The following is a 22,942-nucleotide window of genomic DNA, read 5'->3' as shown; positions in this document are numbered from 1 at the left end:
ACCTATAAAATATGAATTAAGAGTACCATACAAGAAGAAAAAACAGCAGGTCCCTGGCCCTACAACTTCAAACTGTGATATAGAAAGAAAAAGCAAATTTTGGCCTGCTCTTCTGAAAAAGACATAGCTGTTTTAAAAATTAGCTTCAAAATGACATTTCCACTTTTTAATAAGATAGAAACTTAGCTGATAACTCAATAGATATTTGTCTATATATAAATATGAGAATTAGCGTATTACCCACATCATTTAACAACAACAAATATTGCCTATCTGAAAAGGTTTTATGGTATTAGAAGAAAAATGTGCAATAATAAATCTTATTCAAGCATTTACATAATTTAAAGTTGTTCTTAAAGAATATTAAATATAATTTTGGCCAGAACTAAGCAATTTCTCTGGTCCACTAATAAAAAGCAAATAATGTTCAAATTCACTATAAAAGTATTATGTGTAAAGACCATTAGAAGATAACAGTCTAATTTTGTCCATGTCCCCAAGAAATTACACTCCTTATGTTTATTTTCACAGGAGTCATGCATCAAAAATACAAACACCCCAAAATCACACACAGAGAAAACCCCAAACTAAAACAAAAATCTAGTCACATTCATAGTAAAGAAAAAAACTACAGTAAACATGTAAGTATGATTTTTAAAAATTTCTAAAAACATATTTCAAAACATTAATGGATTACCCAAACTTTAACTAGTGGATTAATCAGATGTCTCAGCAACCACATTATGAAACATGCTGTTTCTTCTCCAAACAATGATCTAGCCCCAAAAAAAGCAAAACCAACTCCCCGTAATGTACACATGAATAAAATATCAGAGTAGTATGTTAGCTAGGAATAGCCTTAATTGTGTAAGAAATACTACTTTACAAACACTTAAAATATTTTCAGTTTATTTTACATTAATCTTTTCTAAAGAACAAAAACAAAATTTGCCCAAAGTACCACTTAATAATACTAATGCTTTAGGTGTTAAATTATAGGATGCTTTTTCCTTTAAAAAACAGACATTACAAATATAATTTAAATATGTTTGGTACTGAGATAAAAATAAAAACATGAAACTAAATGCTTAAAAATAACAATGAATTTGCCACCAAAAGCTCCCCTGGGGGAAAAAATTACCCTTAACACTTTAAAGTTTTATAATAGATGCAACTATCTAAAATCAAAGTAACTTTGCTAACACACCACATACATAGTATTATGATTTATTTGTATTTCTAGTTTGTTACTGAAATGCTCAGTAAAAGCAATAGTTCTGAAAATTATAAAAATTCTAATAAAATGCAAGCATTTTGACAGGATAACCTCACTTTGCAACCAGTTATGATCTTCTCTGCAAAAGCATATATATATTGAGAATTCTGAAAACATATGGAATATAAATAATGAAAAAAAAGAAATGACAAGTATTAGCATTAAAATAAAAATGCCACCAAAAATGTTGACAAATTGTTAGCTAAATAAAACTTATCTAGTCAAGCAATTTCCAAACAATTTTATAAAATATCGCCTCATCCCTTTTAAAAGGAGTATATTATAACCAGCTATATATCCTTCTAATGGCCTTTAATCTCCTAAATAAGAGGTATTATCTATTTGAAGTTTTTCAGTCAGGCAAAATTACCCAGAACTAAAAAGAAAAAAGAAAAAGCAAATACACCTATATAGTTTTTAAAGATCTAGGTAAATTATTAAACTTAAGGTTTTGAAATGTGTGTGCATCAGTGGATTAAGTATGGAAAACGCAATTCTATGAAGTGGCCCTCGAAGAGCATACAATCACTAAAATAGCAATGAACTTATTTATTTACAAACACAGGGCAGAAATGTACATTTCCTCCAGTTGTTACATTTGATATAGCAGTCACTCAAAGGTTCTAAATATTTTGAATTTAAAAGTGATGTATTAAATCTGGTTGATTCTAAATAGTTAGATGATTATAAAAAATTTTACCTTTCTTTTAGATGTTCTTATTCTGATAAGAGAAAATATTTATCTGACTTAAGTTTATCATTTGGGAAAATAAATGAAAATAAAACCAAGTAGTTACACCTATACATTTATAGTAAATAAAAAAAAAAAATCTAAGCATGGTATGCTAATGCTTAATTGTTTTATAATTGTATGGTGGGAGGGGAGGAGAAAAATTACTCATCCTTATCAACTGTCCTCTAATCAAAGACACAACTTTATATTTATTTTAATAATCATACATTTTCTATAGCTTATGTGTTTACTACTACAAGTTCAGATAAAAAACAATTATGAATTAGTCATAAAAGTACCTTTATATGTTTACACTGATTTCATTTACTCCAAACATTAAAAGATTGCTTTTCCTGGACTTAGGGGACTAATATATTTGAAAAGAGATAACACTCAACAGGGAAAAAAACCACAAAAAAAACTTATTAATACTAAAAATCAAACTTAAATTTTTCACAGTTTAAAAGTGACCAAACAATAAGTTTTGTATGAATGAATTATACTTCAGTTATCTTAAAATTCAAATTACACTATTTATGAAAATCTAGTTTGTGGATTTCATGCAAAATAAGGTAATAAAGAAACTACTAGTAAGGGATATTAAAATAAGATGACATTATTTGAAAATGTTACTACTTTTGATATTATTTTAACTGTATTGTTTAGTATGTTTAAATTAAGAGACTAAAAGTTCCTATTTATGAAAACCCTCATTATTAATTCAAATTTCCAAATGTGCTAAACAGAAAGGAGATTTCAGAAAAATAAAAATTATTATTTAAAAGTTGACTATTAATCATTTTCCACAAAATTAAAGACACTAAAAGGCATGCTATTCTAAGATTTAGCACATAAAATTAGCACTAATTACAATTTGTGATTGGAGCAATTTAAACATCTTGCTCCATGTAACACTATTATTGCTTAAATGAAAGTGGGGTTTTCAGTTTCAACCAAACTGGCATTGTTTAGATCAGGACTTAATATTAATTTCATATCCATTTCTTTTAACATTATTCTGTTAATTATACCAATGAATGTTTCTTGAAAATTAATTTGCAGGTTATCTAGAACCCACCTCTCAAAACTACCCCAATATTAATTCCGTTCAACAAAAATATGCTGTAAACCACAAATAGCCTTATTTACAATAGAATAAATCCAAACAAACAAACCACTTTAATTATGCATCCTTCCCTGCTTCTCACCCCTATTAAAATTTCAGCTGGAGAAATTATCCATAAGAGAATCACTCTGTGGTCAATTTAATTCCAAAAACTGCTTTACAAAGTCAGTTTTTTTACACATAAGTTGGCTCCTCACTGAATCTTTTAATGGAGAGGCTGATTTAAAATTTTCTTCACAAATGAAAAGTTAGTCTGCCTAACTTTAACTAAAATCCCAAACTACATCAAAATGTAATCATATATCAAAAGTCAAACATAAAATCTTGAGTTTTTAAATATGAAACCACAGAAGCAATAAATTCATTAATCTACCTTAATCTCCCATCTCTTTTCACATAGAATATAGAGGTTTTCAATCACAGAAGTTAAGTTGTTCTCCAGAATCAGTTCTCCTCTACAGAAAGGTCAAAACCTGCAATAAAAATGTCATGTATTATAGTTCGAAGACACTCAACAGATTTCCGACACCCACAGTTCTGCAGTCGATCCTTAAACATAGATGTAGGGTCATCAAAATGACCCTCACCTTGCTTATGTTCCGGGGAAGTCCGAACGTGAAAATATTGCTCTTTTTAAAGACTGGCTGATTAGAAACACCTGTGATATGCTTTTTTTATCATCAGAAGCCTCTTCAAATCAGATATATGTTTCTGCTTTCATTTCTTCCTACAACATTCATTTCAGAAAATAGGAAGGGTGGGAAGAGATAGGAGGAATCTATAATAACTACTGTATGGCTAAATGGGGGTACTTCCACAACTCTAATAATCAGAGTTGTAAATAGGGATAATTGGAATTACTTCCTAAGACACAATACTCTTGAAAATGTTAGTTTACACCTTTTAAAAAAAGTTTGATAATTTCAGAGTGGCTAAACAGCTCTTCCTAAAATACACCACCCCTTAAACTGATAAAAAGGATGGTGGTGTATCTGGATAAATTGTTTAATCAACTTTATCCCAAAATTATGAAACTTTTAAATAATGAAATGAATATAAACAAATATTATCAAAAGTAGCACCTACTATGTAGTTTTCTGTAACAGGCCTTAATATCCAATTTTGAAATAAACTTTAGGTAACAGAAAAACATAAAGGAAAGACCATAGTATGAGTCCATTCAATCAAAATTTATGCAAAAAAGGATACTCTCATTTACAAGCAAGAAACAGATCTGAAACAGTTATTTGGCCAAACTATTTTGGTATGTCTCATGCTAAGAATGATGTGACCAAATGTACTTAACATTATTTAGCTTTCTGATGTCCCAGTGATATACAGATTTAAAATGCTATTTTTATATTATCAACGAATGACGGTAAATATTAGTTAACTAATTACAGTAAACTTTAGTACTTGAAGTTTTTTGGCTTAAAAAAAAATTTAAAACCACCTTTATTTCTTAAGATTTTTTAAACCTTCCTTCAAATGCAACATTTGTCCAAAAGATAATCCAAAAGTATTCCTTTAACATGCAAAATTCTCCAAAGACCAACTAAAATATTTGAATCTACTTGTTACCTATACATGTATTATACACTTTGACACATTTTCTTAAGTGAATTTAAAATTATATAAAGCATGCTATTTTTAAAGCAGAATAATCCAAGAAAAAAAAATGTTAGAGTGTTAAATGAGACAGTATTACTTTGACAGGGGCAATGAAAGTAGAAGATTAAGCACATTATAAACCAAATATTAATGTCACATGTATAGGGCAAGGAGAAAAGGTGGAGAAGGAATTCTAAAACATCAGGAATCAAATTTCAAGTGTAGTACAAGAATATTGTGTAATTCTACATTCTGTTAGGAAATCATGCATTATTTTGTTAAGAAAACACTCTTAAATAACTTCTTACTGTTAAAAAAACACTTTCACAGAGTACAAGTATAAAGTTTTCTGTTTAACTTTTATTTCTATTGGGAAGACTTTATTTCTAAGTGATATTTTGGGATTTGCTTCTGAACAAATGAAGCAGTAATGGGGGAGATCAAAATTTTGAGCAACTGTATGATAAGACAAATAAATATTTTCTCTGCTTGTTTCCTGGATGTTAAATATCCTGAAGCTTTATAAAAAATACTACAATAGAGTCCAGAACTTTTTTACTAGACATATTTGAACCCTGCAAATTCAAATATCTGTGACTTGTCCTTCAAAAGGTTGATATTATTTTAGATTATTAAAGCAACTTAATGAAGGGCCATATCCCCCTCATTATTAGAAAACGTAGTGATTGAAAAAAAAATCCTCAGAGATAAATACAATAAACCAGACTGAAATATGAATGTGCACGAACATAAATTATTAATACTGATAAACCTAGTATTAATGTGTTCCTTCTCCAAAATAAGAACTAATTGTAAATGGACTTAATAAAGTAAAATTAAATAGAAACACTGCTTGAAAATTCAAAATTGTAATACCTGAATAAAAGTATAGTTTTGCTTTGGAACTCTTTTGGTCCTAAAAGACTGGGAGTAGGGGAGGAATGTAGGGGAGAAACTTACTAAAGAAATAGATAAAAATCTATATCACAATTACTTCTAAAAACCACATTTCCATTAAATCTCTAACAAGACATGGTTATCTAACATGTTTCTTCAGTAAAATCAGACAAAGTCATATTGTTCTTTCTAGAAAGGGTTAAACAAATCAATACATGTGTGGATTTAAGCTCCATTAAACAAAGACAGAAGTCTTGACACAAGGGCCAATTTCAAGTAACAACCTAAAACAATTCGACAAATAAAGTGACAAAATTTTGTAAACTCATGTTTTTTAATTAAAAAAAAAAAAGTAAAGAAAAAAAGGAAATTGGCTACTTAATCTTAATTTGCTATAAATTATTGAATGCAAAAATAAAGTAAGTTTACACTAGGTTTTTTAGCACATTCTTCCTTTCGGTAAATATAGCTATTCTACAAAAATTTTATTTTGTTAAGTTACATTTTATTATGACTGAAGTCAACAATAGAAAAAAAACTCTAAACAAAAGGCTTCACAAGACCCTAAATGGAGGCAGTTAAAAATATAACAAAAGGAAAAAGTCTGAAAAATGAAGCGTTTTTGGTATTGCCATAGGCTGTATAATATTAAGTATTTAAAAATCTATTATTAAGGTGACTAGAAAAATATACAATGTTTTAATACAGAAGTCTACATACATAAAATGCTAATATTGTAGCAAAAGAATTACATTTTTTCAATGAAAAAATAATTTTTTTTAAGATCTTGCATAACATTAGGATTTGGGGGGGGGGGGGAGGCCTTTCTTTGCATGCCCACTGATTACCACAGTACCTGGCAAATAGTAGGCACTCAAATCAATGTTTGTTGCTTGACTGAATATGATTAACAAACTAAAAATACACTTTTTATAAATAAAAATATCTTAATTATAGTTATATATTCTGATAACCCACATGATACCAAGCAAGTACCCTAATAATTTACTCCCACTACAAGTAAACAGAACATTAAATAAAAAGTAAAACCACCCTATTATCACAATATATAATAACCACGATTATTGGCAAAGTACTGTGTTCATGTTTAGTAACTAATAAAACACTATTTTATATAGAAATAAAGGTGAATAAGTACACACTTTTAATTTACACCTGTTGGAATATATATCTACTTATCACAAAAACCGAATCAAGTTTCACTGTTAGCTAGAAATCACATTAAATAATCTAGTTATTTTTATTATCATTATCAATTAGCACCCATTCATATATCAATTTCAAAACGATGTATTTGTTGCATCTGAATTCAAGAAATTATTCCCTTTTTCATGTGAAGAATTTTCTAAGCACAAAATAAATTTAAAATAATGGCACTTTAAGGTAAAATTTGACCAACAATATTATTAAATCCAACATTTCCTTTTTTCTGAAAACCCTTATAATAGCTTTAAAGAAAATGAGAAGTAAAAAAACAAAATTATGACCCACATTCAGTTCTAGTTAAGTGATCATTTAATACTTTCATTACCTAAAAATATTTTGAAGGTAACACCTCTTTCAATGAGATATTCTTTAAACTACACAACTTAGAAATGAAATATATACAAGATTCTATTTACAAGCAACGCTATTAATCCGATCACAAGATAGTTTAAATTCATCAATACGGATGTCACAAAAATTACTTCATTTTGAATATTTTATTTAAAAATTGCTTGCATGTTTTCTAAGAACATATCCTTTACCTAATGCGAGAATTTAAGAACAAAATGAAAATGTTCCCTCATGAGTCAAAATATGAAGAAAATCTACCTAAGAAATACAAAAAATTATCTGCACAGTATCTACAGCCACCTAATTTATTAGTCCTTACTACTTTTCTTGGAAAACCACACCCACCTTTCTTTTATCATGCCCAACTGAAATGAGAATGACAGTCTCAGATACACATCGGAAAATAATCTATTTCTAATAGTATTGAAACAAGCACAAATTACAAAAAAATAAAGTTACAGACGTGAAAGGGACGTTTCTAGGTAGTGCACCCACCAAAAGAATTAAATGAGATGTACACCACATGCGTAACGTTCACCTATTGTGTGATTTAAAGCATGAAGCAGCATAAATTTGTTGAACATTAATGGCAGACTGACCAAATCTTGTGTTTTCTCATGTTTTTATGAAATACCTTTATTAAAGTTTTATTTCCCACCCACGAAAACCTGTAGGAAAAGCTTTTCAGTTTAAAATTTGGTTAAAATGCATGTGTCCATACATGTATGTGTGTGAATACATATATAAAAATTAAAATTTGCGTATTCACTCACACAAACAGGATGTTTTTCTTTCAAAGAAAAAAGATCTAAATAAAAGTAAATAAAGTCCAACTTTAACATTTATAATTCTTAAAAAGAATGCCTACTTGCTTCATTAACCAATGAAAACTAACGTTTTCAGAATAAGAAAGTTTTAAATGTGTTGCCTAAGATGACCATTTTGTAAAGTCACGGTCTCTACTGTTTTACTTTAAAATCATCATCTTTAGAGAGCTGAAAAATCTTTTTAAAAACGATTTTAAACTTTCACAGCCTTTTTCGCTGCTCACCTTGCATTAATTAGTTATTTCCAAGTCACAGGAGTTTTAAAGCAAAACGTACAGATTCTCAGCATTTAATTAGCCCAAGGACAGGGGGAAATCGAAAATACCACCATCCAGTTCAACCTTCAAACTCGCGAACCGCTTCTCGCCAGCCAATCAGGGGGGCAAGAGACAGCTATGCCCTCCAGTCCCGTGCTTTTGGGGTCCGATACCACCCCAAATTTGAAAAGCATCAGCCTGCTTTCCCCCTACGCTGGGTTCTTCTTTTGAGAAGCCCGGTTAGCAAGGCTCGTGACCCCCCGCCCCCCGGGAACTTACGCCCCAGTCCCCCCGGAATGCGCCCAGGCTGCGCCAGCAGCGCGCGGACCGTTCCTCCCCTCGTGAGCAGCCCCAGAACTGCAGCACTCCCAGCTCCCGGGGCGAGCGCCCCACGCGCCAAGTGCTCGCCAGGGAGGGCCAGGCGGGCGACGGAGGAAGCCCGGATCGGCACCGCACGCACAAGGCACCGCACGCGAGGCGAGCAGCGAGCCGCCCGCGGCCACAAGTCACCCTTCCTCCCCCCGGACACGAGCGGCGGAGCCGGAGGAATCCCCCGACTGCCCGAGGGAAGACTTTTCGGGGGAACGAACGCTTGGCACGTCGCCTTTTTCGGCGACGTGTCTGAGGAGCGCCACCAAACCAGGTCCGAAGGGACCCTCACCGCTCCCGGGACCGACAAACTCGCAGGAGGGAACCAGAGGCCAGAGCGGGGCTGCCCCCCACCCCCCAGGAGAAATCAGGCGCCGTTACAAGTCCCCTCCCTGCTGGCTCCCAGAGCTGGGCCGGGGGCAGCGGCTGGGGGGGGGGGGGGGGGAGCGGCTAGCCCTCCTTTCCGGACGTCCCGAGCCAGGGTCGCCAGGAGGACCAAGTGTCCACCTGGGGGGCGGGCGGTCAAGCGCGGCCCGCTGCCGGGCCCCCCCAAGTTTCCCGTGTCGAGGAAGAGTGGGTCAGAAGCCCAAGAGAAGGGCGCGAGGCGCCAGCTCCTGGGAACTCCGAAATGCGGAGTCCAGGCGGGTGCGCGGCGGGAGAAGCGCCGAGGCACACCCCGCCGGCCGCTGTCAGAGAGCGCGACCCCCCGGACCTGCCGCCCCCCGCCCCAGCTCCCCCTCCCTTCAGCCCTCGCGAGGGGCAGGGATGACAGATCCCGCGGCGGCCTCCGCGCGGCTCAGCCGGGTCCCGCTCAAACTAGGCTCCCCTCCCCCACTGCTCCCTCTCCCGCCACATCCCACCGGCCGCCGCCCTATCCCTCCCGCCCAGGTTAGCCCCGGTCCCCAGACTGGGGGAATTTTCCCGTCCTGGGTGCGGGTGGATTCTGCGCTCTTTCCCCAGAGCCCCCTCCCCCTCTGTCGCCGCTGCCGCCTCCCTAGTGGCGTTCCACCGTGTCCTCAGCTTCCTTACCGATGGCGCTGGCCCCAAAGAAGCTCCCCGAACCGCCTCCATCTACAGAAAATTTTTAAAAATTTTTTGGTGATTTTTCGGCGGGTTATCAATGGGGTTCTCCACCCGGATCAGAGTGACCAGTCTCTCCCGCTGAATTGATGCGATCAGGCATCACTCGAAAATGGCGCCGAAAGCGCAGGGGCTCCTCATTCAAATTCGTTAGAGCCAACCCCGCCGCCCCGGGGCATGCCGGGAACGCGGGCATCTACTACTGTCAATACCTCTCCCCGCTCCACTTTCCCAACAACTTTTGCACATGCGCAAAACCCCACCCAACTCTCCACCCCCCCTCCCTCAAGGCTTGTACACATGCGCGTCAAACTTCGCGCCCCCCCACTTCAACAGCCTTTAGCCGCTGTGACAGCGCATGCGTCTTCTCTCCCTCCCTCCCTCCCTCTCCTCTGTTTCGCCTCTCAACCGCAGACATCTAGCTAACTGCTACAGAAAACAGCAACGGTCTGTAGGTAGTTTGCCGTTTAATGAACTGATTGGAGTAAACAAGTGTGGTTTAGGATAAACGTAAAAGAAAACGGCGGGCAACCGACCCTTCACAAACACCCGGAGCCAGAGAACGCTCGTAAGACTGCCTGTGCGCCCAGGCGGGGAGCGCGATGCCGTCCGTGTACGCGCTGCGGCCGCTCGGACGGACGCGCGCCGCCGAGGCCACGGTCCGAGCGGGGACTGGGGGCACCTCGAGAGACGAGGTGGGGAGGGGAGAAGGCTGGGAGGCCCAAGCGGCCCCCCTCCAGGCCGCCCCTGGCCAGGGCCAATCCCTCCCTCGGTCCTGCGGACTACACCGAGAGAAGTCCAAGTGTGCGGTCCGTTGTAGGCGTCCGGTGGGGTAGCTCCTCTCATTGGCCTCGTCTGTGCCGCTCAGTTCGGACGCAGGGGAGCCTCCCTGGGTCCGGCTCCAGCGCTTATCACCTGCCTCAGTTTCCACATGTGTAAATGAGGCGTTGGCCACCGAGAGGCTGTCCAGCGCTCCGACTGTGACCACTTGGACAAGGAGTGTCTGCCCACGCCCGTGCAAGGCCCGGCGGAGGTGGTGGCAGCTGCGTCTGGCTCCCTCCGGGCTCTGAAGGTTGCCCCGACCTCCGGTTCTGTCTGAGCCTCACGCTCCGCGTTTCTTTCCCACGCTGCCCTACCACCGCCACCCTCGTCACTCTGGCTCTCCCACGGGCATCCTCTTCTCTCTGGTGCCCAGCCCAGCCCACTGGAGGCTGTCCTCTGCGCGTGCCTCCTTGCCTCGTCCTCCTGATTCTCTCCACTTCTGCTTCCAAGTCTATGCTTCACAAAACAGTGAATTTGTCTTCTTAAGATAGAGGTCTGAATATATCCTTCCCCTCAAATCTCAAATGGCCCCTTGTTTGTTCAAGAATACGCTAGTTCCTCACCTCCCCTTGGACTCATTTCCCTTTATTCCAAATCCTTTACAAGCTCTACACGTTGGCTAGCTGGCTTACTGGCTGTCTCCAGAACTGTCCTCCAGGCTTGAATGCATTTCTTCCTCCCCGTGGTCTCTCCTTCGAGCTCGCCTTCAGCCTCCAAGAAGAAGCCTTCCCTCATGGTCACCACTTGCTAGTACAGGCTTCCTGAAATTACTTTGTCTGCAGCCGATACGCATTTATTAAGTGCCTGCTGTGCACCAGGCATCGTGCTAGGTACTGGGACACAAAAACAAAAAAGAAAGTCACAGCGTTCAAGAACTAGTGGGCTTTGTACTTCGCTGTGTAGTTACAGACTCGGGGAGGATAGAAGTTTCTTGAGGAAGCAACTGTCTTTTTTGAGAATACCCTTCAAATAGGAGGCAGTTAAATGCTTACTGAACTGCACTGTTATTTTACCCACCAGCTTCCATGAAATGACTACCTCTCCCTGTGCTAGGTTCTTGAAGACTATCTAATGGAACACACTCTGGGGAAGGTCCTATCAAGCTGGAAATAGCTCTGGTCCTGGCTCTGGAATGGAGACATTGTGCCTGTTTGAAAGACTAGCATAACTAAGTTTGTGGGGTCATCAGGATGATGAGTAACTCTTTAGGGTTCTTAATCTTTTCTGTGTCATGGATCCTGTTCCTAACCTGATGAATCCTGTAGAATCCTTCTCAGAATATTTTAAATGAATTGAAGGAATGCCAAATTTCAGTCAGAAGTTAGTGCAAATGAAGATGTAAACTTTTTTTTTCTGTCCAAGTTTATGGACCTGATGAAATCTATCCATTGACTTAGGGGGCCTGTGGATCTCAAAGTAGAGTGTGTACCCACACAAAATAAATTCTGAATCCTTTAGAATACTGAAATATATTTCATAGTGATACCAGGATGTTCTGAAAACTGCTAAATTCATCACCAGTAAGTTATTAGTATTCCAACTTGTAAGACAGATGCTTAGGTCAATAAGCTTGTTTAAAAAGAGAGCAATCTTTAAAATTATTCGCCAAAGGTAGGTTTTATTTTTTTACCTATATCAGAATATCTTTGCTGAGAAAATCCCAGATGGGGTCACAAAGAGTCAGAAACAACTCCACAATAACATCAGAGTAGAGCATACTGTTTATAAAGTGGTGAAAATCCTAAGGAGAGTAGTATGCTCTTGGTACTTATTGTAAGACTAGGGCTTACTCAATTATCATAGAACCTTTGACCTAGTGCCTTTCAGATCTGTTCTGTAATACAGTCTGAGTGTTGGCTGACTCAATTTATTTGAAGGTGTGTAAAGTGCAGAAGCAAAAAAATATGTGTTGGATTTTTTTTCTAAATTTAATTAGGATCAATACTTTTAAGTTTATTTTATTTCCCAAACTGCTGTTCATGGCTAAAACTAATTAGTTTCCTCAACTGCAAAATTAGGATAATAACAGAATCTAGCTCATGGAAAAAGGTAAGCCAGTGTAGTGTGTAGAACCAGGATTTGCCTGGTTCCACTTGATTCCATGTCAGTTTTTGTCAGACTTAGAGAATCCTTGAGGATTTCCTTTGAAGTGGTGTATCTGTGCTACCAATCCTAAAGGGTATAAATAATTGTCTTTTGCTAATGGTAGTTAGGTTTTAGTAGGATTTTATAGAATATCATTTTGTCACAATGACAAAAAAAATCCAAAAATTTTTATGATAATAGTTTATATTTATACTATATATGTTAAAAGAAACAATATTTTGCTGGTTTAAATCAATATTTTTCCTTTTTGTGTGTGTGTATGTAGAGACTGGGTCTTCCTATGTCACCCAGGCTAGAGATGTGAGAGCCATTCACAGGCTTGACTTCAGTGCAGATTGGCACAAAGCTTTGATCTATTCCATTTCTAACCTGGGCTAGCTTATCCCTCCATAGACAACCTGGTGAGCCCCTTTGAGGGAATCATCATATTGGTGCTAGATTTAGACAGTTTTATTTCTACTGCAGCTCATAACTCCAGTAGCAAGGGCTATACAAGTGTTCTGATGCCTAATACTGGTTTAAATCCAATGAACAAATATTGATTATCTGCTATGTGCAAGACACCTAAATAGGTGCTACTTAATATGGAATTTCTATACTTATTTACTCTGGTCTCCTAGTCCATTACTGGTCTATACTGTGCAATAATTGAGTTCTACTCTTTTTAAATGAATATTATAAGTAGTAAAGATGATAATATTTGACTGTATTTTCAAATAAATGTCACAGATCCTTAGCTATATCCTTTTTCCAGTAATTTTCTAACATTTTTGTCTTTAATGTACAGAATATGGCTTCAGACACTTAGGAGCTGTGTGACCCCGGGCAACTTGCTTTAACCTGTTTACCTCAGTTTCCTCAACTGTACAATGGGGACAAAAATAGCACCTACCTTTAAGAGTTGTGAGGATCAAATGAGATAATAGGTCTAAAAATCACTTAGTACAGTACCTTGCACATAGTAGGAGCTTCCATAAATGCTATTTCCCTTCCTCATCCTCACAAAAAATTAAAATTATTTGTTCCATGACAAAGCTGTTCCCCATTCTACCTAAGTACCCTAAGATATGCTGCCTAAGTATTGTTGCAAATGCTTAATTTAACTGTGAAGTTAAAAATATATTCTTTTTTCAATACTTATTCACAGTGGTCAACACCTGTTCAGTATGACATAGTATACACACAATCTGCTGGTGGAAACTTACACACAGAATATTGTTCAAACTTGCGAATATGGCAATTTTTTTTCACAAATCCATTATATTTAAGACATTTTAAAACTGCCTTATTTATATGATTTATGATTTTTAGACTATTGTTAAATAACTAATAGGAACCCTCAATATTAAATTTCTTCCTCTCTTTTAGTACTTTGGACCACCAAAGATGTGGTTAGTATCTTTGATCCTTTTATCCCTTCCTTAACTTCTCTGGACAATGCCTACCCCAGAGGAACAATCTCCTATGAAATTTAAGGTCTTACATGCTACTTTACAAACAACACTGCATTTCAAACTCTCCTTCTCCACTTGGTCTCTACCAAAAAAACATGCTCAGGTCTTCCCTTGTGAGAACAAACTAAAAATTCCATCTTTTTTCCTTTTTTTTTTTTTTTTGCTGCTGAACTTCTAGAAAGCAACATTATACATTCATTACTTACCATTCTTCATCATTTAATTTTTCTTCAACCCCTCATAATATGGTTTCTGTCCCCAGTACTAAACTATCAGGAATGATTGCCTGATTGCTAAATCTAATGGTCTCTTACCAGGTTTAATCTTCTAAATCCTCTGACACTGCTGAATGTACCATCACTCCCTTGATAATTTATCCTTTCTATGCTTCCATGACATAGAACTTTGATTCAAATTCTGTTTCTCCTTCTGTCCCTTAGATACAGATTTAATTCTGAGGTCTTGCAAGCAACTGTCTTCTCTCTATACACATTAGTGGTATCATTCACTTCAGTGTCTTCAAATTATCACCCTTATTGACCTGTAATTCCAGCTTTATGCTTGTCTTTAGTTCCAGTCCTATATTTTAAATGAACAAACAGCAATGTGAACTAAGCACTTCATACATCTTCTCTTATTTTTATAGAAACGTTGTGAGTTAGATCCTGATGATTATCCCCATTTTATAGAAGGAGAATGAAAGGGTTAGAGAGTGTCTAAGGCAGGATGCAAACCCAGGCCTTTTTGACTTCATTTTAATGCTAAAGAACTCATTCTCTTTTCCCAGAACCCTCTCCTCTTGTAATTTCCCTGTTACCATCAAGAGCACCACCCTGGCTTTCACTCTGGCTAGCAACTGAAATGAATCATGCTTGATTCCTCACACCCCCAAAACTTAATCACTTCACAATGCCTGCTGATTTTATCTTTGTAGTATCTTTTCATATGCCTCCTTCTCTCCTCTAATACCATCACCAGACTCTCATCATCTCATACTGAAGGCAACAACTTTCTGGCTGGTCTCTCTGCTTGATCTCCCTACTCTCATCCAGCCTCCACTGAATATGTCACCTCCTACTCAATAGTGGCTTCCTATTATCATCTCTAGGATCAAATATAAAATCCTTCGGTTTGATTTTTAGAGTGCTTTATAACTTAGCCTCCTGATGCCTTTCCACATTAATTCCATCCACATAACTTTAGGATCCAGTGATACCGGCTTCCTTACTGTTCATTTCATAAGATACCTCCTCTCCACATTGAGCATTGTCACTGGTTGTCCTAGACACCTATAATTCTTACTTCCTTGGTCTCCTTCAAGCCTAAGCTAAATTCCTATCTTCTGTGAGAAGCCTTTCCCAAGCCCCTCTTAATACTAGTACCTTTCCCCAAAGATGAGTTCCAATTTATCCTTTATGTATCTTTTTGTATAAAGTTGTCTGCATATTGTCTATCCCATTAGACTATGAGTTACTTGAAATCAGGGAATGTTTCTGCTTTTTGTTGTATCCCCGGTGCTTAGTACAATACCTGTTACATGGTAGGTGCTTGTTTAATAAATACCTGATGGCTGGTTGACTGACTAATGTCATCTACTGCATCACTCACCTATATCCAGATCAGGGTTTAAGGTATGATATGGTCTTTTGCCATGCTATTTTTCCTGTTTCTAGCACCCTTGGATGTAAATTTAGTCCTATTATGATCTCAGACTCTAACTTTCCAAAAACTTAACTCATTATCTTCTCCTTGCCAACAATTCTTTCTGACTTCACTGTTTCTATGAGTAGGGCCATTATTTTTCTAGTAATCCAGGTCTGAAATTTCACATCCTTTGGTCATTTTCAATCATCTCTTCCCTATTTAATTTTCAAAGTCCTGATTTGGTCTTGCCTCCATAGTACCTGTAGCATCTGTCTCCTCTTTTCCTTCTCTACCACCACCTCCAACCCCCAATAAAAGATGAGGGTTTTCTAATTCCAGTTTATCCTCCTCCTCATTCATCCTAAATGCTGCTGCCAATGCACAACTCTGCTCACAGCATTCCATTCCTCAAAAATCTTCAGTGGCTCCTATTACTTAGCAAATAAAAACAACAAAACAAACATGTATTAGTGTCCGGAAAAAAATATATTAGATGCTTGGGAAGATTCAAAATCCTACTCCTAAGGAAGGGACTTACTACTGTGCTTTCTGGTCTCTGCCATTGTTCACACAATTTCTCTAGGCTTGGAAAGTGTGAGGAGCACCGTACAAAGGGTCTGCCTCCCTAAATAATCTTTACTTATTGGCTCTAATTTTATTCTCTGGAGCTACCTACAGAGGATATTATTATTATTCCAAATCACAATCCCTCAAATATTTGGAATTAATGTAGTTCTCCACTACTATCTTAACTCCCATTCATTCATTCATTCATTTATTTATTAAAAAAATATAAATGACTACTGTTAGAGACATTTGAGGGGAGATACAAAGTTTGAGTAAGACTCTCCCTCCTAAAGCTTAAAGGAGGATATGATGCAAATATAAATAACTATAATGTCATGTTACATTGGGCACCTAGGTAGCATCTTCAATAGAGTGCCAGGCCTTAAGTCAGGAAGACTCATCTTCATAAGTTCAAATCTGACCCCAGGACACTTGCTAGCTGTGTGACCCTGGGGAAGTCACTTTAACCTGTTTGCCTTGGTTTATTCATCTATAAAATGAGCTGAAGAGGAAATGATAAACCAATCTAGTATCTTTGCCAAGAAAACCTCAAGTGGGATCACAGAAAGTTGGACACAATTGAAAAATGACTGAACAACGATGGAAAATGTTGTGTAAGTGCATTGGTGACTTATTAAACAAAAAACTAATGTGAAGTCAAATAAGACCAGGGAGGGGATGGCAATGGAGTTTGGTTTTTAAAAGAATGGTTAAGATATTAAATAAGGTCAAACTGGAGATAGGAGGACTTTCTCAGCATAGGAATTAAGTGCACCAGCCTGAAGGCCTTGTCAGGAAAGGGTACAGTGTATTTTTTGAGGGGGGCAGGGAGGTGAGTATAGGGAGTAGTTCACTTTGAATGGCAGGTAGAGGTTATGGAGGGGTTAATATGAAATAAGGTTGGAGAGGGAGGGTAGTACCTTGAAAACAGCTAAAGAAGTCTGGACTTTATTCAATGGCAGAAGCCATGGAAATTTTTTTCAGCAGAGGAGTAACATAATAAAATGTAAGAAATAAAATTGTGGAAAAAATATGAACAAAGTCTGAAGTAGGCAGAGTATAGCAGTGCTGTGTCCAAGCAGGTGATAATGGAAGGACAACATCAGAACGGTGGCACAGAGAGGGAAAGGATGAATTTGAAAGAGATCTTAGAGATAGCAGGGACCTTAGAGATCATCTAATCCAACTCTTTCATTTCATATGGGAGGAAACTAAGAATTAGGAAAGAGAAGTAATCTTTCCGAAGACAGTAAGAATATAACTTCAAGTCCAGATCTTTTGCCTGCAAATCTAGTATTCTCACACCACAAGAAATCGAGATGGACTTGGCACGTCTCTTGGTAACTGGATAGCACAGTGCTTCCCACACAGTAGGTGTTTAATAAATGGTAGCTGACAGTGAACAAAAGGGAAGAATCAAAGATTATATGCCTAAAGTTGTGTATCAATGAATCAAGTAATATTTATCAAACCCCTGATATGCAATAAGCACTGTGCTATGTCATAGGGGATACAGATATGAAAGTGAAGTAATCCCTGCCCTCAAGAAGCTCACATTCTATTGGGCAGGATACGACATGCCCACAGTTAAGTAAATACAGGATAAATGCAAATCAGTTTGAGGAACCAGGAAAAGCTTAGGTTTCCTCTCTCTCCTACAATTATCAAATTCTAATTTCTATTAGTCCTATGGATGCCAAGAATAGTGTTTATAACCCAACTCTAGTTATAATAATGTGAAATCCTCTTATGACAACTTTATATGATAAACCATCACTCAGAACAGATTTAACGACTGGTAACTATCTAAGCTAACTCTTGAGCCCCAGTGGTAATTCCCTCAAATTTACTAGCTTATTATTTCCATACTGATTACTATGCACGTATAAACACTGTTCCTTGGAACTAATTATGCCCCCTTAATATTTTCTCAGAACTAATTATGCTAAGTGGAAAGATGTCTGTTATTTGTGTATACATATTATTTTTGCCTTTAGATCATAAGCTCCTTAAAGTCTAGAATGTCTCATTTCAGTCTATGCATCCTTAGTATTTACCCTCTAGGCCTTTTTGTTCAGCAGGTGCTCAGCCAATGTTTGTTAAATTGTCTACTGATCTAACAAACTGTCTTTATTTAAATTCAACTACTGTGGAATACTACATTTTAAGGTGAAGAATCTGTGTGGTTCTTCAATTGTATAATGTCCTTGTTTCTCTCGATATTAACATTTTCTCTAGCTAATGTTAATCATACAGTTCTCGTAAATCAAGATTTAATAGAAATAACTACAATTCAAAAATTCTCCCTGGAATTTGATTCTTGAAAAAAACTATAGATAGAGTATCTTATGTGTGTTGATTTGAGCATGTTACGTTGTTTACAAGTTCAGGCTTACAATTCATATGGTGGAACTTCCTTCAGAGGACGGAGAAATAAAACATGTTCAACTTTCTGTACGCACACAGATGACTCGCTTGGTTTAGAGTCTATATATTTTATGTGAACATTGAAGCATATTAATATGAGCCATACAAAGGGAGAAGTTCAAAAATAGATCAGGAAATATAATACTGCCAGTATACATGATTGTAAACACTTAGCGTTTCCAGTGTCTGGCATGTTCTAAGATGGACCAGGTTAAGTAACATTTTCACCTCTTATTTGAACTTTCTCAAGTTACTAAACATGTATTTTCTGATTTTCTTTCGTAAGAATCTGGTTTACTTTATGATATCCTTGTTAACAATTTAAGGATGTTAAGATTCTTTGAGAGAGTGAGTTAATGACTTGGAAAACAGGCCATGCTTTAGTAGCTATTAGCTTTGTTGTTCACTGTATCATAGAGCTGGAAGGAATCTTAAAACAATCTAATCCACCCCTCTATATTTTATAGATGAGGAAAGAAAGGCTTAGAGAGGTGAACTGACTTGACCCAGGGTCACACAGCTAGTCAGTATCTGAGGAAGGATTTGAACCCACTTCTTTTTGACTAATCCTAGCACTCCATCCACTGTACTGTATTGTAATTCTTTCAACTTTTTCAAAAACCAATCAGAATACCTATTTTCAAGTATCCTTAGTATGATTCTATCAGTTACCTATTTTTTTGAAGGAGAGCAAAAATGCTTCACTTGAACTTAAAAGATGTAATGAGTGACTTAATCTTTCCCCTGTTGGTCAAATAAATTCTAGAGAAGTTTATAAGAGATTGTAGAACACCTAGAGTAAAATGAATCCCAGATTCTTAGAGTTCTCTCTAAGGGACCTCTAGGGGTCATTTATTCTGACCTTTCAATGCAGAAATCTTTAACAACAATCTCTGACAACCTCTACTTAAAAACTTCCAGAAACTTCCAGGAACAGAGAGTTCCCTCTTTAAACAGCCCATTCCATTTTAGGCAGCTCTAATTAGTAAATTAAGCCAAAATCCACCTCCCTTTGATTTAACTTCTGTCCTTTAGTACAATTCAAAATGTCGTAATACTATCATATGACAGTCTTTTATATACTGAAGACAGTATCATACCTCTTCTTGCCTACCCCAAATGCTCCTAGTCTTATCTTCACCATTTTTCTAATCCCTCAGGTTCATAACTAAGGCATCATCCTTAGCTTTCATTCTCATCTCACCATCCAATCAGTTTTTCATTCTGTCTCCTCCATTATCTCTTGCAGTCTTCTTCTCTCCACTCATATCACTATGAACTTAGTCCTCCACACCTCTCACCTGGGTTGCTGCCATAACCTCCAAATTGATCTTTCTGCAACCTGTCTTTATCCTCTCTAGAACCCACCATCCATATTCCTGGTACACTAGTATTTCAAAAACACAGTTCTATGGAACGTTTTCTGCTCAAGAATTGTCTGTGGCTCCCTGTTACCTCTAAGATAAAATACAAACTCTTCTGTTGAGAATTTAAAAGCCTTCACAATTTGGCTTTATCCCATTTTTCTGGGTTAATTACACATTACTCCCCATCATGTACTCAATAGTCCAGCTAAACAGGCCTACTTTCCATATGGGCTTTGGTATCCCAAAGTTTTTGAAAATGTAGAATGCATAACTGAACTCAGTATTTCAAATATTATTTTGCCAACTTAGAATAAAATAGGAATCCTTGCATATGCTATACCATCTTCCTCTTGGACACCTCAAATTTGATGTCCTGAAAACATCTCAAACTTAATTATGTCCACAGCTATTCCTCCTCTTTCCCTTTAAACTCTCCCCTCTTTCAAACTTCCCTAGCAATGGGTACCACCATCTTCCCAGTCACCCAGGTATGCAACCTAGGTGTTAATCTTCAACTCATTCACACTCACCCCCTATCAGATCTGTTGCCAAGCATTATGACTTCTACCTTCACAAAGTTTCTTGTATACTTCTCTTTTTCTCAATTCACATATTGCAGCACAGGCCCTTATCACCTCATGGCTTGACTCCTGCAATAGACTTCTGGCTGATATCCCTGCCTCTATTCTCTTCCCCAATCCAAGTCATGTTCCATTTAGCTCCCAAAGTGATTTCCCTAAAGGGCAGGCCTGACCATGTTGCTTCTCTGTTTGATAAACTCCAGTGGATCCCTATTACCTTCATAACCTTGCCCCTTCCTACTTTTCCAGCACACTACTTTTCTTATACTTTACTCCCCTCCGATAACACTGACTTCACTGTTCTGGAATATAGCACTTTCTCTTCTGGTTCTCTGCCTTTTCACTGGCTGTCTCCCCAGCCTACACTGGGGAGACAATCAGTCTTCCTCACCTCCACTTTCTGGTTTCCCTAGCTTTCCTTTAGAAAAGAAACCCACCTCTGAAAGAAACGTTTCTTGGTCATTTCCCCTGACCTCTCTAATGCTAGTGCCTTTCCTCTGGATTCCCTCCCATTTGTATTACACATATCTTAGATATACATAAATTGTTTTCATGTTGTCTCTCCTGTTAAAATGTGGCCTTTGGGACTGTTTATAGGGTGCGAAGTAATTGCCTAATTGCTTAATAAATGCTTGCTGATGGACATATTGTCAGAATCACAGGATCTGAGATGGAAGGAACCTTGGAAAATATCTCTAGCCCAATTCATTCCTGATCAAGAATCCCTCTACAACACTCCCAAGAGATGGTCATCCCAATTTTGCTTGATTATCACATCATCTCAAAGTCTGACCCATTTCACTTTTGGATAGCTGAACTTGTAAGAAAAAATGATCCCATATCAAGCCTAAGTATGCTTTTCTTCAACTTTCCCCCATGGTTCCTAGTTTTGCCCTTTCAGCCCAGTCAGAACAAGTCTTCCACGTGAGAATTTTTCAAAGACTTGAAGGCAACTTTAATGACCCATCTGAAGAGACTATGTAGCCATAATTCTTTCTCATTTGGCATGATCTAGGTCCTTCATTCTTGTTCTCCTCATCTAGATTCCTCTCAGTCTATCAATGTCCTTCCTAAAATGTGACACCCAGTACTGAATACAACATTCCAGACTTGATATAGCAGGGGAGCCATATGTGTTGAATTGTTTTGTTTTGGCTCTTGCTTAGATGATGTTAACAGAAGGTTACATGTGGTTTTGTGTACAGGTTCCCCACTCTGTTGGCACCTACTGAGCATGCAATGACCTCATACCCTTAGGTCATTTAAAAAAATTTTTAAAATAACTTTTTTCCAAATCTCCTACTCACAAATTTTCACATTAAAAAAAAATTAAAAATTAAAATGCAAATTATATGGACCTAAAAAAATCTCTTTTCAGGAAACAAGTTAATACCATTTAATAAAAGGACTCTTGAGGCAAAATGCCATCCACATCCAGAGAAAGAACTATAGAATTGGAAAGCAGAATGAAGCAGACTATTTTCTCTTGGGTTATGTTTTGTTTTGTTTTGTTTTTTCTCATGGTGTCTCCCATTCATTTTAATTCTTCTATACAACATAACTAATGTGAAAATGTGTTTAATAAGAATGTATGTGTAGAACCCATATAAGATTGCATGCCTTCTCGGGGATGGAAGGGGAGAAAATTCAAGACTTAAGAAGGGATTACTGAAAACTGAAAACAAATAAATTAATTTAAAAATTAAAAAAAGGAACTATTAAACATGTAAAATGGATCTGTTTTTACTGTTAACTAAAAGAAATTAGAGAAGTTACAATATAATAAAATCCAAAGTGTCCCTGGATTTTTAGAAAATTTTTTACAAGTAGCATTTAAGACTTAAGAAGTTTCTGAGGGGTTTTCTATATTAATGTGGACACTGTCAAGGAAGTATAAAGGATAAGGGGCTCAAAGATATCTGCTAGCCATGTCCTAGTTTCTCTGCTCATCACCTGATTCCATAACTCTAGGCAAGTCACTTCGCTTTATATATCTGTTTGTTCATGCTGGAAAATCAAAATAATTACTTTGCATGTGGCTGACAGGAAAGTACTCTGAGTTGTTGGTGATGAACACTAAGAAAAATGGAACACTGTATCAAAGCCTCCCTGAGGAACTATGGTTGGTTTTTTTACATCATTTCAACCTCAAGTAACTCAATGGGATCACAGTGTTTTTTGCTTTTATATCTGGGAAGGGACCTTAGATATTATCTGTCA

At 37.4% G+C, this 22,942-nt stretch overlaps 1 long non-coding RNA gene across 4 annotated transcripts in view; it reads right to left on the bottom strand.

Moving 5' to 3' along the window:
* Positions 1-10,006, bottom strand: part of LOC140504999 (uncharacterized) — a 45,659-nt gene extending 35,653 nt beyond the window's left edge. Inside the window, exons 1-2 of one of the 4 annotated variants that reach the window (XR_011967309.1) lie at positions 9,704-10,006; positions 3,509-3,608 (exon numbers count right to left, since the gene is read on the bottom strand). This is a non-coding gene — a long non-coding RNA (uncharacterized lncRNA). The remainder of the gene's footprint in view (positions 1-3,508; positions 3,609-9,703) is intronic. The other 3 variants (XR_011967307.1, XR_011967310.1, XR_011967308.1) reach the window with 3 other exon arrangements.
* Between the last annotated feature and the right edge of the window lie 12,936 nt (positions 10,007-22,942).

The sequence above is a fragment of the Notamacropus eugenii genome, chromosome 5 (genome assembly GCF_028372415.1).
Source record: "Notamacropus eugenii isolate mMacEug1 chromosome 5, mMacEug1.pri_v2, whole genome shotgun sequence".
Classification (NCBI taxonomy): Eukaryota; Metazoa; Chordata; class Mammalia; order Diprotodontia; family Macropodidae; genus Notamacropus; species Notamacropus eugenii.
Note: the sequence above shows the minus strand (reverse complement) of the source record. Positions and strands in the feature narration are given on the sequence as shown.